Consider the following 24,487-nt stretch of genomic DNA (forward strand, 5'->3'; position numbering starts at 1 on the left):
TCGGCACCAGCAACGACTTTCTGACTAGAACTTCAGTCACTCGGAGAGTAAGACCACTAATCAACCACTGGGATGTCATGAAAGTCAAAAGCTTTTGAACAGCAAAGAACACTATGCATAGCTCAAAAAGGCAACCTACAGAATGGGAGAATATCTTTGCCAGCTATACAGCTGACAGGGGAATAATATCTGAGATATACAAAGAACTCAAAAAACTAAAGGCTGGAGAGAGGCTTAGCAGTTAAGGCACTTGCTGGCAAAGCCTAAGCACCCAGGTTTGAGTCCCCAGTACCCATGTAAGCCACATGCATAGGGTGGCACATGGGTCTAGAGTTCATTTATAGTGGCTGGAGGCCCTGGTGCACATGTTCTCGTTCTCTCCCTCTCCCTCCTCTCCCTCCTTTCCTCCCTTCCTCCCTCCCTCCCTCCCCCCGCCTCTCTCTCTCACTGAAGTGAAATAGATAAATATTTTTTTAAAAAAACAAAATAATAAGAAATTAACACAAACAAAAACGGGCTATAGAACTGAAAAGAGAGTTCTCAAAAAAAAAGAAATACAAATGGCCTATACACATCTAAAAACATGTTCCACATCCTTAGCCATCAGAAAATTGCAAATTAAAACTACTTTTAGATTCCATCTTACTCCTGTCAGAATGTCTATCATTAAGAAATCAAATGACCACAAATCCTGGCAAGGGTGTGGGGGAAAAGGAACCCTTCTCCACTGTTGGTGGGAATGTCAACTGGCATAGCCATCATGGCAATCAGTGTGGAGATTCCTGAGACAGCTAAAAACAGATCTACCATATGACCCAGCTATACCACTCCTTGGTATATACCCCAAGGACTCTGCCCATTACTACAGAGACACTTGCTCATTTATGTTTACTGCCGCTAGGAAAAGGAACAAGCCTAAATGCTCTTCAAGTGATGAATGGATACTTAGGATGTGGTATTTTTACACAATGTTGTTTTATTCAGGGTCGCAGAAAAATGCACTTTTGAAATTTACACGGAAATGGATGGATATGTAAGAGATTATAGAGTTAACCCACGCTCAGAAGGTCAAACACCACATGTTCTTCCCTCATATGTGGATCACAGCTACAAATGCTTACATTTGTACATGAGTTGGAATAAAAATCAGTACTAGACACCGGGAAGCTAGAAAGGAGCTATGAGGGAGGGAAGAGAGGAAAGGATTTAGTGGGAAGGTATACCAGATATGTAAGGAGAGGGGCAGAATACCAGGGGAGGAGGAAATGGCCTAAGGGGATGCAGTGGAGGAGAGGAGAGAGTGGGAGGAATATAAATCAAAGTTAAGATTTATGAATTATAAATAAGCGATGCAGAAGCCTACTTCCTTGCTAGCTAATAATATCTATGTTTTTAAAAGAGGGGACTGGAGAGAGGGCTTAGCCATTAAGGTGCTTGCCAAGAAAGCCAAAAAGGACCCAAGTTCGATTCCCTAGTACCCACATAAAGTCAGATACACAAGGTGGCACATGCGTCTGGAGTTCGTATGCAGAGGCTAGAGGCCCTGGCACATCTATATTCATCTTCCCTCTCCCTCCCTCTCAAATAAATAAATAAAATTAAAATAAAAATTAAAAATAAATAAAATCAAAAAGAGGGAGAGAGAGAGTGCCAGGTATCATAGCACACACCATTAATCCCAGCACTCAGAAGGCAGAGGTAGAAGAATCACTGCAAGTTTGAGGCAAGCCTAGGACTACGGAATGAGTTCTAGATCAGCTTGGGCTAGAGTGAGACCCTACCTTGAAAAAGAGAGACAGAGAGAGAGAGAGAGAGAGAGAGAGAGAGAGAGAGTGTGTGTGTGTGTGCACGCGCACGCTTGGGGATCTGGGGAGATGGCTCAGCAGTAAAATGCTTATTTGCAAAGCCTGACAGCCTGGGTTCAATTCCCCAGTACCCAAGAAAAGTCAGATACACTAAGTGGCACATGTGTCTAGAATTTATCAGCAGCAAGTGGCCCAGGCACACCCAATATCTCTATTTCTATCTCTATCTCTCTCTCACAGCCCTTACAAATAAATTAATTAAAACATTTTTAAATACTTGAGAATCTGGGTAGAAATATCTTATAGAGGCAGATAATGTTGTAACCAGATTTTTATTAGAAAATTTTCAATGCCAGGGGTGGGGTATCTTCCCCCAAGTTCTTGGCCAGGGAGGATTCTAATGCCCCCAAAAAACATTATAGGCTATTACCAAGGCTCTTGGATGCCCACCAGAACTACATGGGTAAGACCCTATTGCTGAAGACTGCACATGCTTGGGCTGCAGGTCACTGTGAAATCTAGCTGGAGCTGAGCTGGAAACCCTCTCCCTATTAAGTAACTGTGAGGATGTTGGAAAGAGAAATGCAGCTTTTGTGGGCAGAAAAGTCATCAATGGTGTTAGCCAGTACAGGACCCTGCAAGCTTTAAGGCTGGCCAGCCAGGCCAGATGTACCAAATGGTGCAATGGTGGCATGTCTGTTAAGGGGGAAACCAACTGCTCTCTGCTTAGACGTGAAGCCCACTCCACAGGAAGGAATCCAGGCCCATCCCATGGGAGGGAATTCCTGCCTGGTGCTGAAAGCCAATTGAAAAGCCCATAGCTAGAGAGGCCACATATACTGTCTGGCTATATGGATATATTATGCCCACCAAACTGCTTTCTAAATGCCCATGTTCATACCCATATATTAATGCTTCTCTCACTTTTTGTTCAAAAAGCTTCTCTTTTCAGGTGGTAGTAACCACTGGGGTGACTCAAAACTCACCACAGTGCTGAGAAGTGGCAGTGGAGTGTTCAGCAATAAATGTGTCTTGTCTACCACACCCTTCAAGGCTCAGGGACCATGGAAGAGGTGGTGAGAAAGAGGTGGTAGAAGAGGTGGTGGAAAGAATGGAAGAGCTAACAGGGGTGAAGGAGTGCTTACAAAGCTGTCTTCCACACACAAAGTAGCCTTGATGTTCATGACCTCACAGTGGCTGGAAGCCACCTACGCAAGACCTGCATATTAGGAGGACAAAATGATGACACTGAAATAAAAGAGACTGGGAAAGAAGGTGTGATTCAGTGGAGATGGGATTTGTGAGAGGGAAAAGGGAGGGTGGTGCGTGGTGATTATAATCATTGTTTATATTTATGGAAGCTGTCAATTTAAAAAGCTTTTTTAAAAGGACACAAAAAAGAACTGCAGCAGGGCGTGGTGGCTCATGCCTTTAATCCTAGCACTCAGGAGGCAGAGGTAGGAGGATCACGGTGAGTTCAAGGCCACCCTGAGACTCCATAGTGAATTCTAGGTCAGCCGGGGCTAGAGTGAGACCCTACTTCGAAAAACCAAAAAAAAAAAAAAAAACCAGCATCAAATAAAACATCAAAGAAACAAAACTGCTAATCTACCAAATGGGCTAATGAAATCAACAGTCAGTTCTCAAGAGAAGAAACACAAATGGCCAACAGATAGTTTTTAAAATGTTCAATGTCCTTAGCCCCAAGGAGATGCAAATTAAAACCACTTTAAGATTTCATTTCACCCCAGTCAGAATGAATCGCATTAAGAAAACTAACGACAAGATGCAAGCTGCTTCCTCACTTTTGGTGAGTATGTAAACTGGTGCATCCTCGATGGAAATCAGTATGTAGGTTTCACATAAAGCTAAGCTAAAAACTAAGCCAGGCATGGTGGCACACACTTTTAATCCCAGCACTTGGGAGGCAGAAATAGAAGGATGGTCATGAGTTTGAGGCCACCCTGGGACCACACAGTGAAATCCAGGTCAGCCTGAGCTAAAGCAAGACCCTATTTCAGAGAAAGAAAGAAAAAAAAGTAAAAAGCTAAACTTCTGTATTGCCCAGTTACACCAGTCTTGGGCATATATCCAAAGGACTCTGTATTCCACCACAGAGACACCTGCACATCCGTGTCCTTTGCCACTCCATTCACAAATGCTAGGAAGTGGAATCGCCCTGAAACATGCAAGAAAACGGACAGAGCTGGGAAAGATCATACTATATGGGGTATCCCAGGCCCAGAAAGATAAAAATCATAAGTTCTCTCTCACATGTGGATCCTAACTTTGATTGTTATGGAAATAAAAGGATATGAGAAAGAGTATAAACTGTGAAAAGGAAGAAGAGATGTGAAGAAAGGAAAGAAGACAAAAAGTCACATGAAACATGAACTTAAAGAAGAAACTATGGGGAGGAAGGTTACAGGGGGTGGGGAAAGAAAAGCAAACATAAAAAAAAGTATGGAAAAACACCATTATAAAGCCTAACTATCTGTATGTCTATATGCTAAAAATACTTTTAAAAGAATTATCTGATAGCACCAGGTTACACCTTAATCTCGGCACTAGGGAGGCAGAGGTAGGAGGATCACTGTGAGTTCGAGGCCTGTCTCACTCTCACTCTCTCCATAAAAGCCCCTCTCCTCTGGCATTCCCTCCTTGTATCTGTGGTTTCACCCCTGCCCTTTAGGCTTCCCTGGTTACAAATGATTAAGTCATGATACCTGTTGCAGTCCGGTTCGCATTGCTGGTAGAAATCACCCAACAAGAGTAGCTTCTGGGAAAAAGAGATTTATTTTGGCTTATAGGCTCGAGGGGAAGCTCCACGATGGCAGGGAAAAACGATGGCATGAGCAGAGGGTGGACATAACCCCCTGCCCAACATAAGATGGACCACAGCAACAGGAGGGTGTGCCAAACACTGGCAAGGGGAAACTGGCTATAAAGCCCATAAGCCCGCCCCCAACAATACACTCCCTCCAGGAGGCATTAATTCCCAAATATCCATCAGCTGGGAACCTAGCATTCAGAACACGTAAGTTTATGGGGGACACCTGAATCAAACCACCACATTCCGCCCCTGGCCCCCATAAACTGATATCCATACATGATGTAAAATATAATGCATTCAGTCTGACTTTAAAAGTCCCCATAGTTTTTAATCAATCTCAATGATGTTCATACATCCCATAGTTCAAGATCTTTTAACTGAGCCATAATACCAAAATATAACCTCAAAAAACCCATAATGACACAGAATAAATATTCACACTGCAAAAGATGGCATTGGGCATAGCAAAGAAACATTCAACCAATACAAGATTTAAAACAACCAGGGCAAACATCAAACTCTGTAGCTTCAAGTCCAGCAACTCTAGCCAGTGACAAGTCTTCAAGTCTGATAATTCTAACCAGCAACAAGTCTCTGGCATTCCAATTCCGCCCCTCCAGCTAGGCTACTCACAGTCCTGGAAAACTTCATAGGGGCCGGCAGCTCCTCGGCAGCCATTTCATGGTCCCAGCATCTCCACTGGGTCTCCACTGCAATCCACGGTTTGTCCTCATGGCCCCATGGGGTCTCTATGCAGGCAACCAGCAAACCTGCTTCACACTGCCCATGGCCATTTCCAAAACACAAGACCGTGTTGCAAACTCAATGACCCTCTTTCCAGCATTTTATACTCCACAATACCAAGTAGGTGCCAGTTTGTTAATCCAAGGGGGATTAAAGCAGACTTTGAAGAACAGGGCACTCCTTGAGCACTCAGGCCCCTTCTAAAGAGTCGACATTCTTCTTGTTGCCCCAGCACAGGTCAGCTAGCCCAGTCTCAAAGGTTGTAATCTCTCAGTTGCAGCTGAACGGGCAGCAGTTCACCCAAAGATTTTTCTTTCTGTGCCATATCCCTCTGCACACACCAGTTCATTTCTACGCAAAGCAACCCTGCACAACTTCTCAGGACATGGGCACAAGAGCAAGCTTCTCACACAAACTGCTAGCCCAGTCCAGGCAAAGCTTTTTCTCACCCTCATAAGCCAAACCTCACAGTCCATAGCTCTTACTGCATTCAGGTCTTGCAGCTCAGACCAGAACAGTCCACCAAGCTGTACTTACATTACTGCAAGGCATCTCTTAGACCAAGGTTTCAATTCCTTCCACATTCCTCTTGAAAACCATCTACAAAAGGCTGAAGCCACATAGTCAGGTGTCTAGCAGCAATCCCACTCCTCGGTACCACTTTACTGTTGCAGTCTGGGTCGTATTGCTGGTAGAAATCACCCAACAAGAGTAGCTTCTGGGAAAAAGAGATTTATTTTGGCTTACAGGCTCAAGGGGAAGCTTCACGATGGCAGGGGAAAACGATGGCATGAGCAGAGGGTGGACATCACCCCCTGCCCAACATAAGATGGACCACAGCAACAGGAGGGTGTGCCAAACACTGGCAAGGGGAAACTGGCTATAAAGCCCATAAGCCCGCCCCCAATGATACACTCCCTCCAGGAGGCATTAATTCCCAAACCTCCATCAGCTGGGAACCTAGCATTCAGAACACCTAAGTTTATGGGGGACACCTGAATCAAACCACCACAATACCCTTCCCTGCCCCCTACTGGTAAAACAGGACCAAATTGGGTCAGTACTCCAAAACAAAATACCCACTATTGCTCTCCAACTTCCACGACACCCTCTCACATGAAGCAAGGACAGTACTCCCAAAAATCCATCACCTACGTCCTCAAACCCATCAATCCATCCCACTAGCTTTCCTAGTAACAGAACATAAACTCATCTCATACCACTTTCTAAACTAGAAATAATCAATGGCCTCCCACAGCCCAACAAAATTTGAACTCAAATATAAGTGTGGCACACACTGCAGGCGTTCAGAGTTGGTTCTTTCCTAAACTCTATCCTGAATGTCAAAGCCTTTATTTACCCTTTCAAGCTTATTCTCTATTCCCTCCCTTTCTCCTTCAAGAAAACTCATTTCCCATCATTTAAATAACATGCTTTCTTTTCTGTCTTTACTCATGTTGTTTTCTCCCTATAAACTAATACTGGAAAAAGGAAAAAAAAAAAAAAAACAGACCTTCGTACCGACAAATAAAAGGCATGGTCTAGGCCTGATCTTCCAGAGACTGACCTACCTCGACTCATTCTAAACAAGATCCACAGTGGCTTTCCCCATGGGGTAGACCCAAGATGACCGCACTCCAGGTCTCAGCCTCACCTACTCTTGTTTCTCTGAAAAACACTGCTCCCCTGGTCTCCGCAAAGGTGATTCTGTGACAAAACTCTCAGTGCAGCTTACACATCACCTACCCTGACCACTATGACCACTAAATTAAGCAGTCCCTTTTACATGCCATGTGAAACAAAAGAACAAGAAGTATGTGTAGCGCAGGGGATAGCGGGAGGTTACTATCTTCATTAATCCTTGATTTACACACGCTGTGTGGGACGCTGGGAATGACACACGGGGCTCAGATGCTGACCTGTGCTGACCAGACTGGAAAGGCAACAAAAATCTCCGAGCCTCAATTTTCTTATCTTGGAAACAAGCATAGACAGTACTGTCTAGCTCATGGGGTATTTGTGAAGATCACAGACTGATGTCTCCCATAACATCCTGGGGGGGAAAAGCAGTCAACAAAGGAGGGTAGTATTAGGATTGACAGGAAAAAAATAGCAGAGGAAAAAAGCACAGAATATTCAAGTCACATGAGAAAACAAACTGAGTGAACAACTATATAGGAAAATTTCCCTCAACAGAAATGAAACAAGTACAAAAACAAAGTATAGTTAGTACTAAATCCCCGTAAGTTTTGTGCAGCATTAATACCTAAATAAGCTCAATACTCTCACCTTTACACCTTAACATTCTCCTGTATTCTTTTTTTAATATTTTATTTACTTACTTTATTTGAGACAGAGGAGAGAAAGAGAGAGAAAGAAGCAGATAGAGGGAGAAAGAGAAATTGGGCGCACCAGAGCCTCCAGCCACTGCAAACAAACTCCAGCCACATGCACCATCTAGTGCAGCTGGCTTACCTGGGTACTGAGGAACTGAACCTGCGTCCTTAGACTTCGCAGCGAAGCACCTTAACTACTAAGCCATCTCTCCAAACCACTTTTACATAGATGGGCTATAAACTGGTTATATGAACTGTACATTTCTAAAGATCCATTGAGCCATTTTTTTAATTTTTTATTTATGTATTTGAGAGAATGAGACAGAGAAAGAGGCAGAGAGAAAGAGGGAGAATAGGTGTGCCAGGGCCTCCAGCCCCTGAAAACAAACTCCACATGTATGCACCACCTTGTGCATCTGGCTTACGTGGGACCTTGGGAATCAAACTGAGGTCCTTTGGCTTTGCAGGCAAACGCCTTAACCGCTAAGCCATCTCTCCAGCCCCTAGCCATTTATATTTTTGCATGAAAAATCTAACCTCTAGTATCCTGAAAATCTAAAAGCCATACAGAGGAAGTGTTTATTTTTGCATTATTTATAACAGTATGAAACTGTAGCAACAAAAGCATAATGGTAATTACTAACAGTTTCCACTCCTGAGTAAGTGTTTCTATGTTGTCACACGCTTGGTCAAATACATTGCAAATACTCTTATTTGGCCCTCCTAACTATTTTCTGAAGTCACTATTACCATTAACCCCTTACATACAGTGAAACTGAGGCATAAAGAAGGTAAGTGAGGACTCTGAAGTCATAGGCTGCAGGGGCAAGACCAAACTCCAGGACACTGCTTCTCAGTATGGAACTGTGTCAACTCCATGGAGCATGTCTTCTATAGCACTATGGCAAATATGCTTCTGCTGAATGCAAACTGGACTTGCACTGAAACCAGCCCAGGAAAAATGCAGTGCACTGGAATGATGAGATCCAAAAGTTAGCAATGTTTACTAGGGAGAAGTGCCATCACTTTCTTTCTTTCTTTATTTATTTATTTATTTATTATTTGAGGGAGAGAAAGAGGCAGAGAGAGAGAGAGAATGGGCACACCAGGGCCTCTAGCCACTGTAAACAAACTCCAGATACATGCGCCACCTTGTGCATCTGGCTCACGTGTGTCCTGGAGAATTGAACCGGGACTCTTAGGCTTTGCAGATAAATGCCTTAACCACTAAGCCATCTCTCCAGCCCCACTTTTTTTTTATTATGCATCTTTACTGTAAACAAGAACATAGAGATGGGATATGACTAAGACTGTAGTAATTTCACAACTGGAGAAGGGAGAATTAAGACCTATGCTCTATTTCTCCACTACCAGGCCAAAGTTTCCTTGCTGTGAAAAATGTAATTGAGGGCTCATCTTTTGATGGAAAGAGAGAGAGAAGAAAAAGAAAAAAACTGCTACTGACTTTCATAATCTATACTATTTCCCAGATGGGACACACTCTCAGTGTACTTTGGTGTCTGTTTAGAACAGCAGCTCTGGAATCTAGCTTGCTGGGTTCCTAACCTGTGCCCAGCACTAATTTGTCTGTGTATAAGTGGATAAACCATTTCAAGGCTTCAGATACCATAACTGCCAAAACAGAAGTGCATCACCTACCTTTAAGGTTATCCAAAGAATCAAGTGAGATGCTGAGAATAAATTTCTCCAATATTAAGCTCTCAATAAATGTTCATTCCTATTGTTCACAAGTAAAGACATGCTTCCAAAAATGTCAGCCCCATCGTGGACAATGTTATACGCAAGACTATGGAAAATGTTCCCTTACTACTTCTTAGCATTCTGCTGACAGACCCTTGGGTCTTCAGGCCGTTACAGGAAAGTCATGGAAGTCACACAGTACTGCCACATGCCCTTCCTATGTCTTCCTCTCCCCTCTTCAATAGACCTCCTGCTCAGGGCCCAGCACAAGCTCAGTCAGTGTCAGGCTCAAACAGAAAACCTGGATTCTTTCCCAACTCCAGGAAGAACCTGTTCTGTGACCTTGAGAATATTAAAAGCAGTTATTTAGTCCCTCGGCTTATTCTTTCCAAAAAAAAAAAAAAAAGAAAGAAAAGAAAGAAAGACCAAAAAAAGATTTTAAAAATTTTAAACCTTTCTTTTAAATGCACTGCCTCCAGTTCTTGGCCCAGATCCTGACTGTAACACCACCTGAGTCCTGGGATGGGAAAGCGGGGATGGAAGACGAGGGAGGAGGGGCCCCCCGGCCGTGGCAGTGCGCCCTCTCGTTCGACAGCTCAGTGCCCGGGGGCTGCTTCGGGGGCACGTGTCACCAAGGAGCAGGGAGGACCTCACGGCCAGACTTGGAGGCAGGGAGCTTCTAACGCGCCCGGGGAGTGTCAGCTCACCATACTGCTGCGAGTCCGGGTCCGGCTGGAAGGTGAAGTGAGCCACGCGCCGCCGCGGGGTCGCGTCCCGGCCCGCCGGCACCGGCGGCAGGAAGCCGCGCCACGGGCTCAGGGCCGCCGCCCCGAGCCCCCGCAGCCCGCCCGCGCGCGCCGCCGCCATGCCCGCTCGCCCGCCGCCTGTGCGCCCACGATCCCGGCCCGCGGGGGCGAGCACCGCACGCCGCCTCCGCATTGGCCCGGCCCGCGGGGCGGGTCCCGGAACCGGGCAATCAGAGACGGGAGTGCAGGGGGCGGGGAAGGAGACTCGGTGACTGAGCCGCCCGGCTTCATGTGCGCATGCGGAAGAGCGGCCCGGGCAGGCGTGGTGGGGAGGGTGAGCTCCAGGTGAGGCTCTGCAAACACCTCCCAAAAGTCAGCTGCGTGGGCCTGCGGGGTCCTGCCCCAGGCCTAGAGCTGTTCTTTCCAGTGTCAGCATTTCCAGTGTTTTTTTTTTTTTTAATGAAAAGTGTGCAATCTCTTAAAAATTTAGTCCTATTACCTCTCCTATCTTTGTCCCTTATAGCTCACGTAAGGAATGGTAAGGTTACTGATTGCACTGACTGACCTTGGATATTGGTTCGGGGAAAACCACTCAAATCACTGCTCAAAAATCTCCATTTTAGTCAGACTCTTTGAAATGCTTAATAAGCATATGCATTTTATTGACTTTTGTTTTTCCAAATATAGATGATAATGAAAATGGCATATTTGGATTTCATTCCTACAAATCCACTAAGTATGAAATCTGGCTGAGATGTGGCAAAAATTACCTGAAGGACTTACTGTAACATAGTAACTAAGTAACCCGTAGAATTTGAATCACCCAAATTTGTAACCAAAAACTTTGTAAATTTTATATTTAAAAATACAGAGTGCTTAAAAGAATATCATCTCTGTCCATGGGTTGACAATAGCAGCAACATATGGCCGAAACAAACGTGAAAGTGTGCGAGAGTGGAGGGGAACAAGCCAGAAACAGAATTTCTAAAGAACTAAAGAGTGAAAATTGTTCTCTCCTGTTGTTCTTGGCCTCCCAGCCCTTCCTTGGCTCAGCAAGGAGGCAGGGAGCAGAGAAGAAATAGGCAAATGGAAAGGCACACTTGTACCAATTGCCTGTTTTATGACCACGATTGAGACACAGCAATTAACTGCCACAGAGGAGAGCGCAGACCTTGCGCTAGAGCTCAGCTGGTAGCAAGCCTAGATGTACTAAGCCGTAGGTTTGATCCCAGCCTGGAATCCCAGCACTTAGGAAGTGGAAGAAGAAGCATAAGGAGTTCGAGGTCATCTTCTAGCTATAGATTGAGTCTGAGGTGAGCCTGAGCTACAGACCTTGTCTCAAAACAAAACACAAAAATCCTTGCTGAGCAGGGCATGACGGTGCACGCCTTTAATTCCAGCACTGCGGAGCCAGAAGTAGGAGGACTGCAGTGAATGCAAGGCCAGCCTGACCCTACATAATGAATTCCCAGTCAGCCTTGGCTAGAGTGAGACCCTACCTCAGAAAACAAAAAAGAAAAGAAAACTGCTGAAAGAGCCAGAATTATATCTCATCATCATTAGGACTTGCACCCTTAGCCCAAAATTTGAACATCTGTGAGGGTTTTTGTTTGCTTGAGACAAGGCCTCTGTATGCCACATAGGCTGCTACATTGAACTCATAATCCCGCCTCCCCCTCCTGAGGGCTGGGATTACAGGCGTACGCCAGCACAACCTGTTTGGGGGCATTTTTACACCTCGGTGTTCTTGGTGCTCACTTCTACATTAATGTAGTATAGTGTAGGTGTGTGTTGTTTCTCATATGCATCATTGGAATACAAGAAAGAAATAATAAATGAAATTACATTTATATAATAAAATTTTACTTTAAATAGAGGACAAATCCAATGGATAACAATAATTCAGCTTTATTTTTTCAATTTTGCTCATAAGACTATGAGAGAGCAGAGGAACCAAGATGACTTAGGCCTGGGAGGAAAAGAAGATAATCAAAGAACTAGTGAGAATTTGTTGAATTTCTGCAATGCACCAACCAAAGACAAAGCACCATTGAAACAAATCTGTTCAAATTGGCAGACAGACAAAACCCGTTAGACAATAATATAATAGGGGCTCCCCCAAACACTGCAAAGAGCAACAGGCTCTGATTTGGGGGGTCAATAATGTGTCTGAAAGTAGACTGAGCTGGACCTAAAAGATTCGTGGAAGTTGGCAGGCAAACCACAGCGGAAAACATCTTCCACATAAAAACACAGTCCCTTGAGGGAACAGAAGGAACTTAGTGCTGGTAGATTTTGTATAGGAAAATGAAAGACTACTCAGGCTGGCAGAAGAAGTAGAGAACAGAGATGAAAGGAAAGGTTTCAAAGTCTTGGTCTGCTAGTCTAAAATGTTTCACTTCTAACTGTACCGACTGGATTGACTAAGCACTCAAAACAGCGCCTGCTTCAAAAAAAAAAAAAAAATGTTTTTCCCTTTAGCCACCACACGATCTGCCTGGTAACCATAGAAATATCTATTAAGACACAGCGACCCTCCCATGGTTCCTGGCCACATTGTATTTTAAGTTGAAAGCTAAATGTTCTTTTTAGGGAATTTGGGGAGTGCAATTTAGAATGATTAGGCTATTGAGAAATGGAAAAATTAAGTTTCCAGTAATTCTGTAAACCCAAAAGAAAGTGACCACATTTTAATTTCTGATTGCATTTGCTTTTGAGGACTAAATGCCTTCTGGTCCTGGGGTTCTATGAGCCACCTCAGGAGCCTCACAGGGGGTTGCCTTCTTTGCTTAAGCTACTTCCAGTGGGTTTCTGACATGTTAACCTCTCTGAGCACATAAAGATGCCACACTGCAGCTGGAGAGATGGCTTAGCAGTTAAGACACTTGCCTGTGAAGCCAAAGGACCTAGGTCCAATTCCCCAGGACCCACATAAGTCCGATGCACAAGGGGGTGCGTGCATCTGGAGGTCATTTGTAGTGGCTAGAGGACCTAGCATGCCCATTCTCTGTCTGTCTCCTCACTCTCGCTCTCTCTCTCTCTCTCTCTCTCTCTCTCTCTCTGCTTGCAAATAAATAAATAAATACTTTTTTTAAAAAAAGATGCCACAATGGTAGAGCCAAGGTAAGGATCAAACTTTCTATGCCTTGTCAGCATGACTCGTGGGCAACTTTCTGTCTCAGAGCTTCACTGCCCATGCAACTCTGACCTTTGAAACTTGAGCTTCATTTGAAACAACCATGGTATACAACAAGCTAATATTTGACAGTATATCCTTCTATCTTGCCTATGTTGGGAATAGCAGGCCTCAGAAAAGTCAACAGTAAAGAAATTAAATTTCTGCTTTTGAAGCTTAAAGCAGAGCTTAGAGACAGTAATTTGAGAAAAGACAATTTGCGTTTTCAAGACTAACTGGCTTCTGAATGTTTAACATCAAGAACCTGACTTATGGTAAACAGCTTAAGCCCAAAACACAAATTTTTGAAAGGCACACTGGTACAAGAACCTGACTTTAACAACTTTACCTGTATAGATCCATAGCACAAGAAGAGCTGTAGTGATCTTTCGTTGCAGCCCCCTAGTTTGATGTGGCATTCCTTTCTTCAAAATCAATGTATCTATTTGCAAGTAGAGAGAGATTGTATATGGGTGTCCCAGGGCCTCCAGACACATGAGCCATTTTACACATCTGGCTTCACATGGGTACTGTGGAACCAAACCCCAAACAGAAGATTTTGCAAATAGCTGAGCCACCTCTCAGGCCTGATTTGGACAGTTGAATGCTTCTCTCATATGGTCAAGAGTTGTGAAATGTAGTATCAAGATCCAAGAAACAAAGACTTAGCAATCAAATATTAAGTGATTATAACCAGATACATATACATATATATAATGAAATTGTTGTAATCATATTTTTTCTCAATTTTTAAAACATTTTCCATGATTATAAAAAATATCCCATGGTAATACCCTCCTCCCCCCCATATATAATGAAATTTTTTAATTAGCTAATTAAAAAAATAGGGGCTGCAGAGATGGCTTAGTGGTGAAGGCACTTGTCTACAAAGCCTAAGGACCCAGGTTTGATTGTCCAGTATCCATGTAAGCCAGATGCTCAAGGTGGCACATGCTTCTGTAATTCCTCTGCAGTTGATAGGCACTGGCATGCCCATTCTGTCTGCCTTTTCTTCTCTCTCCTTCTCTCTCTCTCTCCCCCTCTCTCTCAAATAAATAAATAATAAAATATATTTTTTTAAAAACTGGTCAGAAAATTCTCATTGATTGCTCAAGGCACTGCCACTTGGGAATCAGTGTGATAAAGTCTTACAAAACCAATTCAGCAGTCATGCTCCTAGTAGTACTCAGATGAGTTAGAAATTCATGGTAGCTTCTCATTGGTGGGATGGAAAAAGCAGTGTAGGGGAGAAAGTATTTATTGGAGCTTACAATGGCAGATTACAGTCCACCGTGGTGGGGAAGGCACAGCAGCAGGAGCTCAAGGCAGCTGGTCACAGTCAACACAGTTAGGAAGCAGAGAGTGACAAATGCTCTTGAGCTCATCTGTATCTCTTCTTTTTCTATAGTCCAGGCTCCTAGTCATGGAATGGTGTCCCTCAAAGTCAAGATGAATCCTCCCACCTTAATTAATCAAGATAATCCCTTACAGACAAGTACCAATGCTAATTTAATTCACAAACTCCTTCACAGGTGATTCTAGGTCCTGTCAAGTTGACAACCAAGATAAACCATCACACCTGCAGAGAGTGGATGTGTTGGGTTTGGTTTGGATTTCTTAGTATTGGGGAAGGGTCTTATGTATCCCAGACTGAACTTAAACTTGCTGTGTAGACAAGACTCACCTTGAACTTTGTATTTTTATTTATTTGCAAGCAGAGAAAAAGACAGAGACAGAGACTAACCATGCCAGGGCCTCAGCCACTGCAAAAGAACATTAGAGGCTTGTACCACTTTGTGCATCTGGTTTTATGTGACTATTGGGGAATTGAACCTGGGCTGGCAAGCTTTGCAAGCAATTGCCTTTAACTGCTGAGCCATCTCCCCATCTCTCACTTTGAACTCTTGTTTCTTCTTCCTCCATCTTCTAGGTACTGGGATTACAGGCATGGACCACCATGCCCAGCTCTTCATAGAATGTTCATAATGGCTTTATTCATGCTTGGAAGCAAACAAGTGAATTTTAGTAGATGAGTGGAATATGTAAACAATACAACATTATCAAGCTACAAATCATGAGATTACATAGAGGAAACTATGAGACAAACCAATCTAAAAAAGACTGAATACTGTGTTATTCTAACTACAGTACATTCTAGAAAGGGCAAAGGCATAGCTATAGCAACAGTGTATAAATATATATATATATACACACACACATATATATATATATATATATATGCATATATATATATATATATGAGTTTTTAGGCTTTGCAGGCAAATACCTTAAGTGCTAAGCCATTTCTCCAGCCATATATATAGCTTAGCACTTAAGGTATTTGCCTGCAAAGCCTAAAAACTCATGTTCAAATCTCCAGGTCCCACATAGCCAGATGCACAGACACACAAGCAAGCAATGTTGTACATACACACAAGGAAGCACACGTGTTTGGAGTTCATTTACAGCAACTAAAAGGCTCGGGCATGCCCATTCTCTCTCTCTCTCATAAAAAGAGCAATGAAGGAAGACACCCAACCATGCTCCTTTGGCCTCCATGCATACACTCATTTGTGCACATTTGCATACACATACCACATCACACGTAGTACAAACACAAGCAAGCAAAGTAAATAAAATCAACTCTCTATAAAGAAATGGGCAAATATTTACATAAATATCTCTTCCAAGAAGATATGCCTATTAAAAAGTTATAAATATTCAATATCATGAGAAGTGCAAATTAATGTAAATCAAAATTATATGAGATATAATTTCACATAAATTTTAATGGCTAAAGTACAAAGACATTTATAATCAGTATTGGTGAGTCTAAAGTAAAGGGGACCCTGTTCACCTTGTTCATTGGTAGTGTGAATACAAAACTGGACAGGTGCTATGAAAAACAGTTTATTGGTTCCAAAAAAATGTTAAAATAGTTATTATATGGTACAGAAATTCCAATTTTAAGTATTATGTGACTAGGATAAATAAAAAGAATATGTGTACACACTAAAATCTGCATGCAGACTTTTATAACAACACTATTCATGATAGCCAAAGAGTGGAGACAGTCCAAATTTCCATCAAACCATATATAGAAAAATAAAATGTGCAATAAATAAATAAGGACTGGAGAGATGGCTTAGCAGCTAAGGTGCATGCCTGTGAAGCCTAAGGACCCAGGTTCGATTCTCCAAGTCCCACGTAAGCCAGATGCACATGGTGGCACATGCATCTAGAGTTTGTTTGCAGTGGCTAGAGGCCCTGCTGCACCCATTATCTCTCTCTTTCTTTCCCTATCTCTGTCTATAATAAATAAAATAAAACAATAAAATAAAATGTGATACATCTATAAACAGAGTATTTTGCAATAAAAACAACTAAGTACTGTTACATGGATGAACTCTGAAAACATAGCAAGAGAAATAAGCTTCTCATGTCTGGGATAAAACACCTACCAGTACAGCATAGCTTGTGGGAGGAAGGGGGAAGTTTCAACATAGCAGAGAAAGCATGGCAGCACAAAAAGCCAGGGCATCACATAAAAATAACCAACGACTTCAAAGAGGTATAAACAAGTAGATGAAAGATGCAAGGAAGTAAATTCAGGATACAAAAAAGAAAACAGTGTAGCAGAGAAAGTCAGTGACATGGATGAAAAATTAAGCAAGGAAACTGAGATTTTGAAAACAAACAGAAATGTTAGAAACAAAAACTTCAGCCAAATTACAAAAAAAGAAAAAAAAAGGCCATAGAAGCATCACCAATAGACCAACAGACCCTACAGAAGACAGAATATCAGGGTTGAAAGACAAGTTGTTCAAAGAAATACTACATTCAAACATCAAGAAAGAAATAAGCAAGCATGACCACAACATCCAGAATCTCTAGGTTAGGATCAGGAGAACAAACCTAAGAATTCGCAGGACAGAAGAAAGAGCAGAGATAAAAACTAAAGGCATAGAAAATCTATTTGACGAAATTATAGCAGAAGATTTCCCAAATCTAGGAAACAAAATGGACATCTGTAGAATGGCAAAATTCCTTGGCATTGAAAACAATAAGTAACTATTGCCAGCTTTTGTAAAAAGCAGCTGGGACAACGATGGGCCGGGTCATTAGACCCCACCTGAGATCGCAGGCGTCCCCTGTGCCAGCTGTGCACAGTAACACATGAGGGTCTCGTGGTCTCTAGGGGAGAGAGAGTATATAAAGGGCAAAAGATCAAGGAACAATGAGTGCCATTGAGGTATTTTGTGAGTCACATACTTTGTAAGTAAGCCTTCACCCTGAGGCTGAGAGAGGAGCATCTGAGGAGTAATCTTGACACAGGTAGCCCATCAAAGCATATGTTTTCGGGGCTCCACATTCCTATAAATAACTCTGCTCCATGTTCTGTAAGTAACCCAATAAATTCATTGGTTCACCAAAATAGTATTGGTGCAATCATACTTTGATGTTCCATTTGAGCCTTACCTGGGGTGAAGTCATGTGTTCATGTCTCCCTAGAGGACAACTTTCCTATGACAACATCCAAATGCAAGAGGTATTTGGAACCCCAAATAGACATGACCAGAAAAGAGCATCTCCACAACGGCAACACAAATAAGCAATATCAAAAGCTGTGAGAGGGTTGGAGAACTGGCTCAGCAGTTAAAGGCACTTGCTTGCAAAGCTTGCTTGTCTGGGTTTGATTCCCAGTACCCTCATCGAGCCAGTTGCACAGAGTGGTGCATGCATTGGAAAACTTTGCAATGACAAGAGACGTCAGCACACTCATTCCCCCCCCCCCCCCCCGGGTGTGTGTGTGTGTGTGTGTGTGTGTGTGTGTGTGTGTCTCCTCTGACACAAATAAATAATAATATTTTAAAAAATAAAGCTGTAAGAGAAAATGCCAACTTATTTACAAAGACAAATGTATCAGAATAACATCAGATCTCTTGGCAGCAAGCAATGAAAGCATGGAATAATATGTTTCAAGCCCTAAGTATAAAAGTAAATATATATATATATATATATATATATATATATATATATATATATATATATAGAGAGAGAGAGAGAGAGAGAGAGAGAGAGAGAGAGAGAGAGAGGAGAAATTACCCAGTGAAGATAACTTTTTTTTTTTGAGGCAAGCCCAACAAGAATGGCCTTTTTTTTTTTTTTTTTTTTTAATGAAGGAGAATCGCATGCTAGTGCCTCCAGCCACTGCAATGGAACTGCAGACCCATGTACCACCTTGTGTACATGTGCAACCTTGCCTGCTTGTGTCACTTTGTGCATCTGGCTTATATGGGACCTGGAGAGTCCAACATGGGTCCTTAGGCTTTGCAGACAACCGCCTTAACCACTAAGCTATCTCTTCATCCCAAGATAAATTTCTAAATGAACAGAAGACCAAGAAGCAGGAAAAGGCAAACTCTCACTCAATTTACAGAATGTCTTACTGGCTGGACATGGTGTCACACACCTTATATCCCAGCACTGGGCAGACTAAAATAGAATGATTGCCCTGATTCTGAGGCCAGCCTGAGGTGACAGAGTAAGTTCTAGGTCAGCCTTGGCTAGAGTGAGACCCTGCCTCAAAAGAACACCACCACCACCACAAAAAATACACAAACTTTTTTCTCTAAGGGAGGAAGGTTTACTATTGTTCATGGCTTCCTGGAAGATAGTCCATCAAGGTGAGGAAAACATGACAGCTCCCAGAAACTTCTTTAACTTCTTATTGACTTTACTGTCTGAGGAACTGACAAGTTCTCCATCAATAAAGATAATGGGGCAAGGCCTGGCTCTGTGATGTGTACCACCTGTCTCTAATTGAGAGTAAGGTAGAAGGAAAACAAGTTTAAGGCTAGCTTGGACTACATAGTGACTACCCTGTCTAGGAATGAATAAGTAAATAATAAATGGTGGATGAACACTGTTGGCGAAACCTCTTGGGAAAATTTATCTAGGTTCTTCTAATTTCTGTTTATTTGTGTTGTTGCTGCTGTTTGTTTTGTAACCTTCTAATTTTACCAATCTGATTCTACTGTTCACTAGTGTGGGTGGTAACCCTTGCTTGGGTCCCACACTGTGTTTTAGTTAATATAATTTAAAGCCACCCTATGAGTTGGAGCCATTTGTTTCATTGCACACTTGGCTTATTCCCATTTCCAGGCATCTTGCAAACTCTTCGCTGGATTCTTGTCTCTGGCAGGGGCTCAGCCTGAACAGGGACTGAGCTTCCAGACATCTGACTCATCATCCTGCACAGACCGAGTCCTCTGGGCCGTCACTGTATAGAGTACCCTCCAAAGTGGCACTTTCTTCAGTTTATGCTCAGCCCATTGGAAAGATTTAGAAAAAAGAATGTTGGTTCACACTGAAATATTAATGTTCATTTGGGTACATGAGCAATGTTTCAGATAATCCAATTTAGTATCTAAAATGCATGCCATGGGCAATGAGGAGGTTTTTTTAATTCCAAAAATCACTTGTGAATACCTCTAGGTTTCTAAAAGCCTAATTAAAATTAGTGCTTATACAATCATAAACACTGAAATCAAATGATATTTTGAGACCCACATTTTACTTTTTCCTGTTATTATTTTTACCCCCTTATCTCATTTGAGCTGGTAGTACCAGAGGCATAAGATAATATGAGGATCCTGGGAAGACCAGTAGTGACTGCTGTGGAAAGACAAGCACAGACCCAAGCAAGCCATGGCCACCATTAATGACACTTGACAACTTTCCCATGCTATCGAAACTGCCCTGAAACAAGATAAGCAGGGGCTCCTAACCTTTACTTCATATTAGAAAAGCATACTAAATCCCAGGCCCCATGTGTCATATGCATTTGTAATGCAAATATTTCCATGCCTTCCACTATTAAGACCTCAGACAGTTTGTATGTCCCCAGCCACCAGAAACCAGGCAAGGCTGTGGGACTTGCTTTGCCAAAGGAGTTGAACACAAATGTATGTGGCTATTTCTAGATAAAAGAATTTAAGATCTGAGGACCATTTCTCTGTGTTCTCTTCCTCTGACTCACATCACAAAGGATAGAACATCTATCAACGTGTTCCTGGAGTGGCACTATGTGGAGTCACCTACCACTTGTCTAGCACACATCATGAGTGAAGAACACTTTCAGAATGTAAAGCTGTATTCTATTATTGTTTGGGTTGGGTTTATATGTCTATCATATCTAAGTACAAACTATTACTTTATCTGGTACTCACCTCATCTAGTCTAATGCTTCAGGTAAAGTTCTCAATACTTTGTTTGTTTGTTTGTTGTTCTGAGGTAGTCTCTCTCTAGCCCAGGCTGACCTGGAACTCACTGTGTAGTCTCAGGGTGGCCTTGAACTCATGGCAATCCTCCTACTTCTGCCTCCTGAGTGCTGGGATTAAAGACATGTGCCACCACGCCCGGCCCCTCTCAATACTTACTGATGATGAGTTTCCTATGCCAAAATTCTATACATATGGCCACTTATTATTGTGGATTCAAATGATTTTCAACGCTAATTTTTGTTGCTCACTGTTTTTACCTTGTACTTGGATTTTCAAATCCCACCACTGAAACAACTCCTCTTATTGACAAATATGAAAGTCTCTGTGTGAAGATACCCACCCTTAAAACAGCTTACCACCCTCATGCTGTTGATGGAAAACAAGATCCAGTCTAGGCAGTTTATAGTTTTCCAAATTGTGCTTTCAACTTCTAGAACCTGTGACCTTCTGCTGATACACATATTTATTATATAAAGTAATCTCTAGAAATTTGTTCAAGTCTTAGATGATCTGAATCTCCCACTGAGAAATCCTTATTCAGTAGGCTTGACATAGAGAATTGTGTGTTTAGTAAGCCTCCCGCCACCCAGTGTCTTTTGTGTCATCCACATATCACAGATGAGCCCTGTAAAGCCCATGAGCCTTTATATACACTCTGCTATGCTCTCTGTGTAGAGAACAGCCACCCGGCCTTCTTGACTCTCTCTTTTATCAACCAAAGATATGGGGGTTACCACTGCTAACAGCATCTCTGAAACATGAATATTCTGAAACTATGGAATGGATCACAAAAGTTAGAGAAACAAATATCTTCATGAAGATATGAAACATCAATAAATGCCCTCCAATATATTCGGTGGTTTTTATTTATTTATTTGAGAGTGACAGACAGAGAGAAAGAGGCAGATAGAGAGAGAGAATGGGTGCGCCAGGGCTTCCAGCCACTGCAAACAAACTCCAAATGCATGTGCCCCCCTGTGCATCTGGCTAACATGAGTCTTGGGCAACTGAGCCTCGATTAGGCTCCACAGGCAGGCGCTCAATCACTAAGCCATCTCTCCAGCCCATATTCAGTGTTTTATTAGTTTGTAGTTTGGATCTGCAGCCACCTGGCTGGAGGAGGTGTGGCGGATTTGAGATTCCAATCTAAAGACATGCAAAGTGCCTGAGTTCCTTCTGAAGTGCGCTGTGTGGCTTTTGCCTTTTTGTCTTGGGCTTCTCTCTCTCTGCCTAGTAAGAGCAGGCCAACTTGTAAAATTATGGAACTTCCCCTGGATCTGTAAACTTCAATAAATCCCTTCCTCCATAACTGTGCCTGGTCTGGAAGTTCATCTCAGTGAACCTGCAGCTGTCTACTACACCTGGGCAGTCCCACAGAAAGGTAATGGGTATGAGATATTTGTATGGCTATTAAAACACCTATGGTGAATTCCTCTCAGCTATTTTCTCTATCTTCAATTCTATTTCTGGGAGAAAGAACTTGATCGTCCCTGCTTCATTCGTTGCCATCTTCTCACTAGGGAGAAAAGGGCATCATACTGGCAAAAACTGTATGGATTAACAGATTATCCAAGCATAAATCAAGAAATGGCTCCTTTTGGAAGACAACAAAACAAATTACTGACTATATGCATGCCATCAGTCACCCAGTCTGGAGGCACCTGCACAACCCACAGTGAACGTCCTTCCTTTGGACACTTTGACAGAGGCTGGGACCTTGTCACTAGCAGGCTACTTTTATTAATTTCTATACATTCGTGGTAGCCTTATAAATTTGAACAACCTACATCTTCCCCTTAAAAAGAAGTGAACGCTAGGGAAATGGCTCAGCAGATAACAACACTTGCTGCACGAGCATGAGGATACAAGAGAGCCTGATTTGTCCTGAGTTTGATTCCCCGGCACCTGTGTAAACAGCTGGGCGAGGCCTCACATCCTCTAGCAGTGGTTCTGTGAGGCAGACACTGCAGAATCATTGTAGCTTACTCGTCAGTCCACCTGACTTAGAGCAGTAAGTTCAACCAGCACGCTCTGATATATCCCTCTTTGTGTGTCTTGCTTCAACAGTGTTTGGATAGAACAGACCCAGGGACTTCCCCCCCTCTTTAAAAAAAAAAAAAACAAAAACCATTTATTTATTTGAGAGAGAAAGGCAGAGAAAAAGAGAGAAGGTGCTAGGGTCTCGAGCAGTTGCAACTCCAGATGCATGTGACTCTGTGTATCTGGCTTATGTGAGTACTTGGGAATTGAACCTGGGACCTTAGGCTTTGCAGGCACCTTAGCCACTGAGTCATCTCTCCAGCCCTCCTTTTTTCAAAGTTCCAGCTGCCTTCCAGTCTCTCTAGTCACAACCTTGGGGACCATCTCCTGGCTTGGCCTTCCAGGGCCAGCCAGAACCATCTTTTTAAGGTTATCTTCTAATTGCTGACCACTCATGACATCCCAGATTTGTCCGAATTATTCCACTGAGGTGGAGGCTACCATCAACCACTTGGTCAACTTGCCCCTGCGAGCCTCCTATTATGCCTGCCTCTCTCTGGGATGCTATTCCCATTGGCATGTGTGGCTCTGCACGGCATGGGTCACTTCTTGCCCAAATTGGCCAAGGAGAAGCATGAATGCATGGAGCATCAACTCAAGACGCAAAACCAGAGCGGCAGCTGGGCGCTCTTCCAGGGTGTGCAGAAGGCTTCTCCAGATGAGTGAGGGGAACCCAGGAACCCAGGAAGCTATGGAAGCCGCCTTGGCCCTGGAGAAGAACCTGAAGCAGACCCTTCTGGATCTTCATGAGCTGGTTTCTATAAGCACAGACCCCCATCTCTGTTGCTTCCTGGAAATCCATAGGGGAAGATCATCAAGAAAGGGTGACCACCTGACCAATCTATGCAGACTGGGGAGCGCTCAACCATCTCTGAGAAAGGATGCCTTCCAATGTCTCACCCTGAAGCATGACTAGATACTTCACAGCCTTCCAGGAACTCCTCTGCCTGTGATAATCATCTTCAGGACCTTGGCCCCAGCCTCTCCGGCCACTGGACAGCTTTGTACCCACCTAGAGCCCCTCCCAAGTCTTGGAATAAATGAAAATATTGTGCAGCAAAAAAAAAAGTAAGTTCAGGGAAGACACCCTATGTTCTTCACATATGCATATGGGGCACACATATCTGCACACACGGGCATATACTACACACATACTACACATAAACACACAAGCATACACAAAAAACAAGAAGAGCAAATTAGACACATATGATTTACCTATCATAGACATCATAGTTAGGGCTGACTGCTGACTGTGAGTAGACTCACAGAAAGAAAGGGAATCTGAGAAAAGCTTTATAAAGAGGAAAGTAATATGAATACTCCTATATCTATTGAGTAAAGTCATACTTTAAGTATTTATTTGAGAGAGAGAGATAGAAGCAGAAAGAGAGAGAGAAAGAGAGAATGGGGGGCACAGGGGCCTTCAGCCACTGCAAAGGAACTCCAGACACATGCACCTCCTTGTGCATCTGGCTTATATAGGTCCTAGGGAATTGAACCTGAGTCATTTGGCTTTGCAGGCAAGTGCCTTAACCACTAAGCCATCCCTCCAGCCCTTAAGGCATACTTTAAAATGTCACAACAATTAACAAAAAACCAAACAAAACAAAACCCTCTAAGCTAAGGTGGCTTTGTTGGTGAGTTCTTACAAATATTTAAGGAAGAAATGGTACCAATCTGTTAAAATATTTCAGGAGAGCCAAGCATAGTGGTGCAAATTTGTAATCTGAGCACTCAGAAAGTGGAGGCAGAAGGATCATGAGTTTGACGCTGGACTACATAAAGAGTTCAAGACCACCCTGGATTATGTAGCAATAT

General features: G+C 42.9%; 1 protein-coding gene across 1 annotated transcript in view; it reads right to left on the minus strand.

Annotated features, from left to right (window-relative positions):
* Window positions 1–10,244, minus strand: part of Bckdhb (branched chain keto acid dehydrogenase E1 subunit beta) — a 196,078-nt gene extending 185,834 nt beyond the window's left edge. The window contains exon 1 of the mRNA XM_045160364.1: window positions 10,127–10,244. The gene's annotated coding sequence lies outside the window, so the exon portion shown is untranslated. The remainder of the gene's footprint in view (window positions 1–10,126) is intronic.
* Between the last annotated feature and the right edge of the window lie 14,243 nt (window positions 10,245–24,487).

The sequence above is a fragment of the Jaculus jaculus genome, chromosome 10 (assembly GCF_020740685.1).
Source record: "Jaculus jaculus isolate mJacJac1 chromosome 10, mJacJac1.mat.Y.cur, whole genome shotgun sequence".
NCBI lineage: Eukaryota > Metazoa > Chordata > Mammalia > Rodentia > Dipodidae > Jaculus > Jaculus jaculus.